The sequence below is a fragment of the Lynx canadensis genome, chromosome C2 (genome assembly GCF_007474595.2).
Source record: "Lynx canadensis isolate LIC74 chromosome C2, mLynCan4.pri.v2, whole genome shotgun sequence".
NCBI classification, from domain to species: Eukaryota; Metazoa; Chordata; class Mammalia; order Carnivora; family Felidae; genus Lynx; species Lynx canadensis.
This window is the reverse complement of record NC_044311.2, coordinates 42,686,134-42,697,697: the sequence shown is the minus strand read 5'-3', so window position 1 is coordinate 42,697,697 and position 11,564 is coordinate 42,686,134. Positions and strand designations below refer to the sequence as shown.

General features: G+C 36.7%; 1 pseudogene; it reads left to right on the top strand.

The window, feature by feature from the left end:
- The first annotated feature begins 1,124 nt into the window (after positions 1-1,124).
- LOC115522822 overlaps positions 1,125-11,564 on the top strand; it is a 48,388-nt pseudogene continuing 37,948 nt past the window's right edge.

The window sequence follows — 11,564 nt, the reverse complement described above, 5'->3', positions numbered from 1 at the left end:
TCATTAAGCAATTATGTGCTTGCCTGAACTTTGAGCACATGCTGTTATTTATATGAAATGTTTACCACACATACATGGTCCAAAGGAAAGAAAGCTGGAAAAATTGAGTTAAGTCCTCAAATATTCCATTATAATGCTTTCATTCTCTGGAAAGCACAAATGTAGATGGTATTTTTTATTTGTGAAGTGTAAAAATAAATTTTACTTTAAACTCAATAGTGTAGTGTGTATTTTTATATTATTATTTACATTTGTTTACTTGTATATTTAGATATTATGTACATTATATATTTTTATATATTTTATTTATATTTTTCTTATATTCATCTTACTCCATATTCTTCCACATTCATATAGAAGAAGTTGGCTACATTTGGAGAGAATATCCAGCTATCCATTACCTAGAGAAAGTTAAGACTGTGTTTATGGGGAGGTCATTATGATTTAATCATGCCAACGTGTGCTCTCTGTAGAGAACTGTTTAAAAGTGAATTGGAAATTTCAACAGTCCAAAAGCCAGGGGAGCTGAAACCTTTGAATTTCTATTGGCTTGATCTGGACCTCATGGCCTAACTATTCATTAGCAACTACAGAAATAATTTTTGTTAAAATGGTCCTGACCTGATAACTCAAGTTTTCCGTATTGAAATGGGATTCAATGCTGTATCAGGGAAGCCTAAATATCTGCTAAGTTAGATCATCAAGCACAGGGTGGCCAACAAGTCCTGACTTGGTTTTTTGTTGTTGTTGTTGTTGTTGTTTGTATATTTCAAGGTTGGCCAGACAGTTACCTTGCTGGTTTTTCTTACCCTGACTTTTAGATGCCAAACTGGAACCTCAAAAAATGGTAAGCCATTATAAAGGTAACACCACAATATTGAGAGGTTGTGCTTACTAAAGAGTTCATAGAGTAGGTAACTGTCACCTGTTGTTATCTCCAAGTTTCTGAATCTCATTCTCACATTTGGTAGTCCCATACATGGGAAACTTTTCCAAAATAGAATTTTTTAAATCTACATTTTCCTCCTCTGTGCTAAGTGCATTTTCTACTAACCAGATGCACTTGTATGAGGTTTAATTTGGAACAGATGTGAGGAGAGGGCATCAGGTGTGGAGTGGCAGAGATGGAGATATCTGAGATTTCCTGTGGCCTTGGCAGTTTTCTTGTCATGGAACCAAGCATGCTTCTGGGCTTGGCGATGGAAATGGCGGACTTCAGCAAAAGTACTGTGGTTCTGATGTGGGCAAGGTCAGTTCTGCGGTGTGATGAGTGGAATAATTACTGTTAGCTGAACCTAGAATCTATTCCCTCAGTGCTTCCAAAAGTTCTGTTATATTTCTAATATTTCTTAATAATCCTCTACAACTTAAAATAACTGGAATAGATTCTACTATCTGCAACCAAGTGTATATGTTAGAATAGAGAATTATAATTTAAAATAATACCTCTAGGGACTCCTGGGTGGTTCAGTCAGTTAAGCGTCCAACTCTTGATTTCTGCTCAGGTCATGATCTCACAGTTTGTGAGACTGAGCTCCACACTGGGGCTCTGTGCCGACAGTGTGGAGTCTGCTTAGGATTCTCTCTCTTCCCCCCGCCCCCCCCCGTTCCTCTCCACTCATGCTCTCTCTTTCAAAGTAAATAAGTAAACATTAAAATATAAAATAGTACATTATTAGGACCTACCATTTCATTTTCCAGGAAAAAAAATATTGGAGACTCCTCCTTTCGTGAAGTAACGTTTCTCCAGGGACAAACAATACTGTCTGATTGCTACTGTGCCTCCAGAACAGCATTACATGTTAGAAATAACTGCTAAGATAATTGGACTAGTCACTCTCCCCATGCAGCCTATGCAGCTCTGAAATAATTTTAAATAATGAAATGTTTTAAAGTAAGCTACTTTGTTGCAAATTAGAAAATTGGAAGAAAATGTTAGTAATGTCCCTTGAAAGAGGCCAGTTATCACCTAGATTTTCATATTCTTACTTTGTGAAACATTCCCTGTAATTTTCTTCCCTTACTAAATCTCTAAACACTTCTAATGGTTCAAAAAATGATTCATAGAGAACTTGAAGAAAGAGCTAACCATCGAGTGATGAGGAAAATGAAAAAGATGGACTGGGTACCAATTTCTGTTTAGAAAAATCTGAACACACTTGGGAGGACCACAAAAATAGAGATTCCAGCTTTCACCATCAGATGAAAAATTTGGTGAGCGTATGCATTGCTTAAAAAAAATCTCATTCATAGAATCCTAAAATTTATAGAAATATGAAACCTACGTGATCTAGTTCAACAACTTAATTGATAGGCAATTGATTCACCTACGTTGTGGGGGAGGGGCTTAAAATTTATTTATGCATTTCCTCATGCGTATGTGTCTTTGCCACTCATCCAAAACATGTGGGCAAATGCCACTCTCAAGTAAGCCTTCATGCTTCCCACTTTTCTATATCCAGTAGCATACCCCCACATGTGTATGTGTATGTGTGTATATATAACTTTGGGAAATGCATCTTATATTTTTCTTTCTATGACATCACAATACACAATTAGTGGTTTCTAGAGCCATTAAACTTTGCTTCCGGAACAATACACATAAATCTGTATATTTATACACATATACAAATATAATTGTGGTGGGTGGAATGACATGAAATAAGACTTAAGGGTCTTTTACTTAGAATTAACCTGTATCCGGTGATGATTTATGGGAAATACAAAGGCTAGAATGCTATGCAGATGTTCATTGTACAGTATGAATAGCATGTTAAAGTACATATATAGGAATCTGGTCTCTTACCTCCAGAACAAAAGCCTCGATTCCGGCCATCCTCCTCGATACAAAATTATCTTGGGAGAACAGGAAGAAAACTCACAGAAATGCAGCAAAAAAGTACATAAACAATCGAAATCCAGCAGCAAGGAAGACATAAAAAGTCCTTAGTGAGTCAGATGTAAAGTTTACAGTCTTGTTTTTTCTTTAGTCTGCATTTCAATGGTCTTTCTATTTTGTTAAATGTACGTGAAGGGAAGAGTCTTATTAGAGGTTTGTTGACTAGCTGCTCACTTTGATATGCCGTACATGGTGCATTGAGACTTTTAGCTGTCAGGTACAGATGGAAAAGGAAGTATTCTTAGATTTGCAGTGACTATTCTCCACAATTCTCACAAACACATATTTTGAACTAGGTATATTTGCTTTCTCTATCAGCTAAATGCTGATCTTTTACCAGAAACAATATAGAATCTCAGAGTCTGTACATATATTGTCTTTGTAGAACAAGATGGTCAATGAAGCAGTCACTGTTAAAACCTCATGAGAACAATTAAATCCCAGCAATTAAGCTGATGACTAAATTTGGAAGTAGAAAAATGTTAATGACATACTTTCTGTAGCCCTTTCTGGAAGGGCAAACTTACTTTCTTCACCCCTCCCGCAACCCAATTCCTTTAATCAAAATGAACAGACAGAAATGATTAAAAATACCTTATGAGTACCTAGAACTAGGACTTGGGAGGCTACAGCTAGAAAGAGCTGGAAAATATATTCTCAGAGTGTCAAAGTTTCAAGCTTTTCTTTTTATATATACAAATATTTTAGACAATCAAAATGTATTCATATGAAGATCGTTTAATAATAAGCCTAGAAAAAACACATTAAACTCCAAGGCTTTTTTGCTAATCCATTTAGGTTAGGTTTTTACAGCATTTTGTATGGGGAAAAGAAATAACTTATTATTTGTGCTCAGTGACCTTGAACTCTAAAACTGAGGGTTGAAAGTGACTAGGAGAGGCAGGAAGCAAAACCCATAATTGAGTCTAAATATAAATGTGGACTTTTGTGTCTGAGTGAACTTCAAACTGTTTTGATATGATAGATCTCTTACCTACGAAAGAGTTCATCCAAAATAGTTGTTTTCCTAGTATTGCATAAGGAACAACTAAGGATGTAAATGTATTATCTTTTTTTTGTTTAACAAAAATTTGAGTAGATATAACGTGCCAGGATGTTTTGCTAGATCCTGGAACTACAGAACAAATATTCTACCCTCAAGAAACTATTTATTTGAGGAGACCAGATGCATATTTAAAATGTTTATATGAATACTATAATGCAAATGTGCACAGAGTATTCTGAGAACACGAAGAAATACCTCTTTTAGCATGAGGGTCCTAGGCCAAAGGAGGATTTGACTCCTTAACTGTGACTTCAAAAATGTACTTGGACTAGGCTGGATAGAAGACAGCAAAGGACACTCAGGGTCCTGGGAACAAAAGCATGGATGGAAGACATACTCTAGGGGATTTGTTGGTTGGTCTAAATATATTTCCACAGATGTGGGATTCTATCATTAAAATATATTTGATTTTGTAAGTTTGAATTCACTTTGAGAAACATAGGAGCAAACTTTAAATAGATATTGTGATAATTATTTGTCGATTCAAAACCACTCTGTGGATGAATTTATTTTTCCTTAGGAACAAGGTATCGAATTCTCAGTATTTGCTTCTATCAAGAAGTTCTAGAGACTTTTCTGGACTCTTCCCCAGGCAAATTCTTCTTTTTAATGTACTTTCTACCTTTGATCTACATTTTCTCCGGAAATAGATGAAGCCTATAGGCTTACCACAAAAGCAGGATTTCCAGCCTCAGCACTACTGACATTTTAGACTAGATAATTCTTCGTTGGTCTGGAGCTGTCCTGTACATTATAGGATGTTTAGAAGCTTCCCTGGCCTTTACTTATGAGGTGTTCGTGGAAGATTCCCACCCTTCCAACAGTTGTGACAATCAAAATATCTCTAGACATTGTAATACATTCTTTGGGGGACAAATCACCACTGGTTGAAAACCACTGCACTAACATAAGCACTAACATAAGCTGAATGGGGATCCAATGTTTGACTTTTAGTAATAATATAACATTGAAAGATTATTAGGTGACTTATGTAGGTAGTATTCAGCCACCAAGTGCCAAATCACTCACAATAAAAGCCAAAAGTATACTGGACAGACATATATTAGGAAAAGTCCTATGCTGGTGCCAGCATCATAACCCCTGCTAGTGACATTGTCATTCCTTCCCTGAGCACACAAGGTAGGTCCAGCTCATCTGTGACAAATGACAAATACTGTCATTCCAGTAAGAAAACTGGAATGACTAAATCTTCTTTCCTGAAGTGATGCTACACTCTAACCCATGGTTCTCAACTTCAGGTGCCCTGTGAAAACTTCTAAGATTTATTTCCATTTTTCAATTTTTTAAAAAAATTTTATTTAAATTCTAGTTAGTTACCATGTAGTGTAATATTGGTTTCAGGAGTGGAATTTAGTGATTCATCACTTACATATAACACCCAGTGCTCAACACAAGTGCCCTCCTTAATGCCCATCACGCCTTTAGCCCATTTCCCATCCACCTCCCCTCCAGCAACCCTCAGTTTGTTGTCTATAGTTAGGAGTCTCCTATGGTTTGCTTCCTTCTCTTTTTTTCCCCATCCCTATGTTCCTCCTTTTTGCTTCTTAAATTCCATATGTAAGTGATATCATATGATATTCACCTTTCTCTGACTTATTTCGCTTAGCGTAAAACACTCTAGTTCCATTCATGTGGTAGAAAATGGCAAGATTTTATTCTTTTTGATGGATGAATAATATTCCATTGTGTGCATGCGTGTGTGTGTGTGTGTGTGTGTGTGTGTATCGCTTCTTCATCCATTCATCGGTTGATGGATATTTTGCCTCTTTCCATAGTTTGGCTATTGTTGATAATATTGCTATAACATTGGGATGCATGTATCCTTTCAAATCAGTATTTATCATCCTTTGGGTAAATGCCTGGTAGTGCAATTGCTGGGTCATGGGATATTTCTATTTTTAACTTTTTTGAGGAAACTCCATACTGTTTTTCAGAGTGGCTGCACCAGTTTGCATTCCCACCAACAGTCCTCAAGCATTCCCGTATTGTTTGTTTGTTTAGTATTTGTTTTTAATTTTTTTGAGAGAGTAGGGGAAGAGCAGAGAGAGGGGAATAGAGGATCCAAAGAAGGCTTTGCACTGACAGCAGCAAGTCTGATGCAAGGTTTGAGCTCAAACTGAAATTACGACCTGAGCCGAAGTCTGACGCTTAACCCACTGAGCCACCCAGGTGCCCTACCAGGGTTCCCCTTTTGGAGGAGATTTAAGGAATAGTGAAACTTTGATTACTCTGCAACGTTCTGATTTAATTTAAACAATACTGATACCCCAGTTACACCCAGAGGTTTGGATTTAATTGGATTTAATTGGCGTGAGGTGAGGCCTAGGTATTAGAAGTTTTAAAAGTTCCCATGAGATTTTAATGTGTTGCCAAGGTTGAGAAGCACTGCTCCCTTTACCTTACCTTGGGCTACGAATCACCCTTTTTTTTTTCTTTTTAATCTCCATTTTGTTTAGGGATATTGAGAGGCAGTTAACTCTTCAGTTATACATATACATAATTATATATCATTAGTTTTTATAAAGGTCATAAATTTAGTGTCTACTTTAAAGCTAGTAATTTAGTTTTTAGAACTGGGAATTTAGTCTTTAACCCACTCTTTCCCAAACTTGTCTGCACATCAGAATCAGCTGATTTTTGTATTTTTCAGGCTCAGGTCACATCCCAATTAATTCTCAGTCTCTGGGGGTGCTCCAGTGTATCAGTTATTGGTGAAGTTTACCAAGTGATCCCAGTGAGCAGATGTGTTTGGAAATCACTGTTTTAACCAGATCTGGAAAGGGATCTAATTGTTTGAGCCCAGTAGATATAGATCATTGGTTCTCATCTGTAGCTGCACATTAGAATCACCTGGGGAGCTTTTAAAACTCCTGAAACCCAAACTGCACCCCAAGTCTATTAAGTCAGAATTGCCTGGGGGAGCGGCCAGTCACCAACAGCTCTTAACATTCCTTAGATGATTCCAATAAGTAGTCAAGCCATGGGTCTCAGACTCTAGCATGCCTCAGAATCACCTGCAGGGTTCAGTAAAACAGATTGCTGGGTTCCATACCCAAACCTTCTAATTCAGTAGGTCTACATTGAGGCTCAAGACTTTGCATTTCTAGCAAGTTCTCAGTTGCTACTATTGTTGCTGGTCCAGGGACCACACTTTGAAATCTAAATCACTGGTTTGGAAAATCAGGTTAATACGGGCACCTCGGTGGCTCAGTTGGTTAAGCTTCCGACCTCGGCTCAGGTCATGATCTTACCAATGTGAGTTCGAGCCCCATGTGGGGCTCTGTGCTATCAGTTCAGCACCTGGAGCCTGCTTCAGATTCTGTGTCTCCCTCCCTCTCAGCCCCTCCCCTGCTCACACTTTGTCTCTCTCTCTCTCAAAAATAAATAAACATTAAAAAATTAAAAAAAAAAGAAAATCAACTTAATAAATGAAAGATGGAAAGTGACACATGGAAAATTAAGTCTAACTTCCAGGAATTTCTCCAGTGCTGCCTATTTTACTGATTTTTGAATTCTATTATTTAAAATTTCCATGAGAAGGACCACCTGACTGGCTCAGGAGGAAGAGCATGCAATGCTTCATCTTGGGGTGGTGAGTTCCAGCCCCATGTAGGGTATACAGAGTACCTAAAAATAAATAATAAAATCTCCATTATAACTATTTTAATATTTTCTTTTTCTTATATTAATTCTCTTCCACTTGAATTAGTTTTCCCTTTTTTATATCTTTCTTCTTCTTCTTCCTCTTCTTCTTCTTCTTCTCCTTCTTTACATTTCATTAACCCAAATGAGGGTATCTACGCAGCAGCAATAAATACAATGTCTGATGAAGGAACAATGATTGCAGAAGTTGAGGCTCCACAGAGGGAGAAATGAGCACCTGCAGCAGAGCAGGGTCTGCTTTAAGGTATGCAGATTGTCCACCAAGTGCTAAAGTACTTATTCCTCACAGAAGGTTTAAGCTGCATGGAATCCTTGCCCCATTTCTCTGGCCCCAGGACTCATTTGGGAATCTCAGGTATCTGCCCTCCTACTTTAGACAGTAATATGTATAGCTTTAGGCAGATGATGAATGTTTGAGTCAACCACTCAGAAAGCTCTGGAGGAAGTTGCTGAGTTTGCCATTCTATAGCGCAATCATTTTCTTGTTTCTATAACAGTCTATGTGACGCTATTCTTCTCTCTCCATACCTTCCCCCATGTCCACCCCCACAAACACCAAAAATAAAAGAAAAAAAAACTTACTTAGAAACAAATTAGGGAATTAGAGAAAGATCAAACAAACTGTACAGTAGAAGTAATCAAACAAATTGTGCAGAAGTAAACTTGACAATTAAAAAACAACAGCAAAATAACCAGACAGAAAATCAACACATGAGCAACATCTTACACCAATTGGATCTAACAGACATAGAGAGAAAACTCTATCCACCAACAGCAAAATATACACTCTTCTCAAGTATACAGGGAACATTCTCCAGGGCAGAGTGCATTTTATGCTACAAAACAAGTCTTAGTAAATTTAATAAAATTGAAATCACACTAAGCATCTTTTCTGATCAAAATGGAACACGACTAAAAATCAATACAAGGAAAACTGGAAAATCTACAAATATGTGGAAATGAAATAAGACATTTTGAAACAACCAATGAGTCAAAAAAGAAATCACAAGAGAACTTAGAAAATATTTTGACACAAATGAAAATAAAAATATGACATTCCAAACTATGGGATGCAGTGAAAACAGTGCTAAAATAGAAATATATAGTTGTTATTGCTTACAATAAAAAAGAAAGATTTCAAATCAAGAGCCTAATTTTATAACTTAAAGAACTAGAAAAAAAAGAACTAAACCCAAAACTAGCTGACATAAGGAAATTACAGAGATTAGAACAGAAATCAACAAAATAAAGAAGAAAAAAGTACAGAAAATTCATAAAACCAAGAATTATATTTTTAAAATATCAACCAAAAAAAAACCTTGGCTAAATTAACTATGTAAAAAGAAAGGAGATTCAATTAAATTGGAAATGAAAAAGGAGACATTATAATCAATCTTACAGAAATAAAAGAATTATAAGAGAATACTATAAAAATTGTATGCCAACAAATTTGATAACCTAGATAAAATGTATAAATTCCTGAAAACACAGAGCCTACCCAAACTAATCATGAAGAAATAGGAAGTCTTAGCAGACCTGTCACTAGTAAAGGGATCGAATCAGCAATCAAAAACCACCCAGTAGGGGCTCTTGGGTGGCCCTCTTGGTTAAACGTTCAACTCAGGTGACTTTGGCTCAGGTCATGATCTCATAGTTTGTGGAATTAAGCCCCAAGTTAGGCTCAGTGCTCACAGCTTGGGATTCTGTCCCTCTCTCTCTGCCCCTCCCCAGCTCATATTCTCTCTCTCTCTCAAAATAAATAAATAAACTTAACAAAAACAACAACAAAAATCTCTTACCAACAACAAAAAAGCCCAGGACCAGAAGGCTTCATTGGTGAATTCTATCAAATATTTAAAGAAGAATTCACATCAATATTCCTCAAAGTCTTCCAAAAATTGAAAAGAACACTTGAAAAGTCATTCTATGAGGTCAACATTACCCTGATACCAAAGCCACATCAAGACAATACAAGATATGAAAACTATTCATCAATGTCCCTGATGAATATTGATATAAAAATCCTCAACAGGGGCGCCTGGGTGGCGCAGTGGTTGAGCGTCCGACTTCAGCCAGGTCACGATCTCGCGGTCCGTGAGTTCGAGCCCCGCGTCAGGCTCTGGGCTGATGGCTCGGAGCCTGGAGCCTGTTTCCAATTCTGTGTCTCCCTCTCTCTCTGCCCCTCCCCCGTTCATGCTCTGTCTCTCTCTGTCCCAAAAATAAATAAAAACGTTGAAGAAAAAAAAAAAATCCTCAACAAATACCAGCAAATCTATTTATACACATTTATACACAATAACCAAGATTCCAAGATTTATTTCTGGAAGGAAAGGATGGTTCAACTTATAAAAATCAGTCAATTTTGTATGATCACATTAATATAATGAAGAACATAAACCACATGGTTATCTGAACTGATCCATAAAATATCTGACAAAACTCAACATCCTTGCATGATAAAAACACACAACAAATGAAGAATAGAAAAAAAAAAACTACTTCAACATAAAAAGGCCATAAGTGAAAAGCCCATAGCTAACACCATATTTGATGGTGAAAGACTAAAATCATTCCCTCTAGGGGCGCCTGGGTGGCGCAGTCGGTTAAGCGTCCGACTTCAGCCAGGTCACGATCTCGCGGTCCGGGAGTTTGAGCCCCGCGTCAGGCTCTGGGCTGATGGCTCAGAGCCTGGAGCCTGTTTCCGATTCTGTGTCTCCCTCTCTCTCTGCCCCTCCCCCGTTCATGCTCTGTCTCTCTCTGTCCCAAAAATAAATAAACGTTGAAAAAAAAAAATTTTTTTTTAAATCATTCCCTCTAACATCAGGAATAAGAGGAAGGTGTATGCTTTTGTCACTTCTATTCAACATAATTCTGGAAGTCCTATCTAGAGCAATTAGGCAAGAAAAAAAAGCATCCAAATCAAAAAGAAAAAATAATACCTTTGTTCAAGACAAAATAATGTCATGGGTAGAAAACCCTATAAAGATCCCACAGAAATACACATTAGAACTAATAATAAATGAATTTGGCAAAGTTGCAGGATACAAAATCAATACACAAGAATCAGTTGTGTTTCTATATGTTAACAATGAATGATTCAAAGAGGGAATTTAAAAAACAAGTTTACTTACAATAGCGTAAGAAAGAAGAAATATTTAGGAATAAACTTAATCATGGAGGTAAGAGACTTGTACACTGAAGACTGAAGGAAATTAAGGAATGCTGCTGAAGGAAATTACAGAAAACAATGAAATGGAAAGACAGCCCCTGTTTATGGACTGAAAGATTTAGTAATGTTATGATGTCAATACCACTCAAAGTGATCTATGGTTTTAATGCAATCCCTATCAAAATCTCAATAACATTTTTGAAGAAACAGAAAAATCCATCCTAAAATTCATGTGGATTCTCAAGAGACACCGAATAGCCAAGAAAATCTTGAAAAAGAGGAACAAAGTTATAGATCTTATACTTCCTGATTTCAAGACTTATTACAAAGCTACAATAATCAAAACAGTATGATACTGGCATAATGACAGACGTAAAGACCAATAAAATAGAACAGAGATCCCAAAAATAAACCCTCACATTTATGGTTAAATGATTTTCCACAAGGGTGCCAAGACCATCCATTCAGAGAAAGAGCAGTTTCTTCAACAAATGGCATCAGGAAGACTGGATATCCTCATTGCAAAAGAATGAAGCCGGATTGCGAGCTTACATCATATACAAAAATTAGCTCAAAACAGATCAAAGACTTAAATGGAAGACCTAAAACTATAAAACTCCTGGAATAACACAGAAAAAGCCTTCATTACATTGGATTGGCAAGTATTTTTTTTAATATGACATCAAAGCACAGGCAAGAACAACAACAAAAAAAATAGACTAATGGAACCACATCAAACATACAAA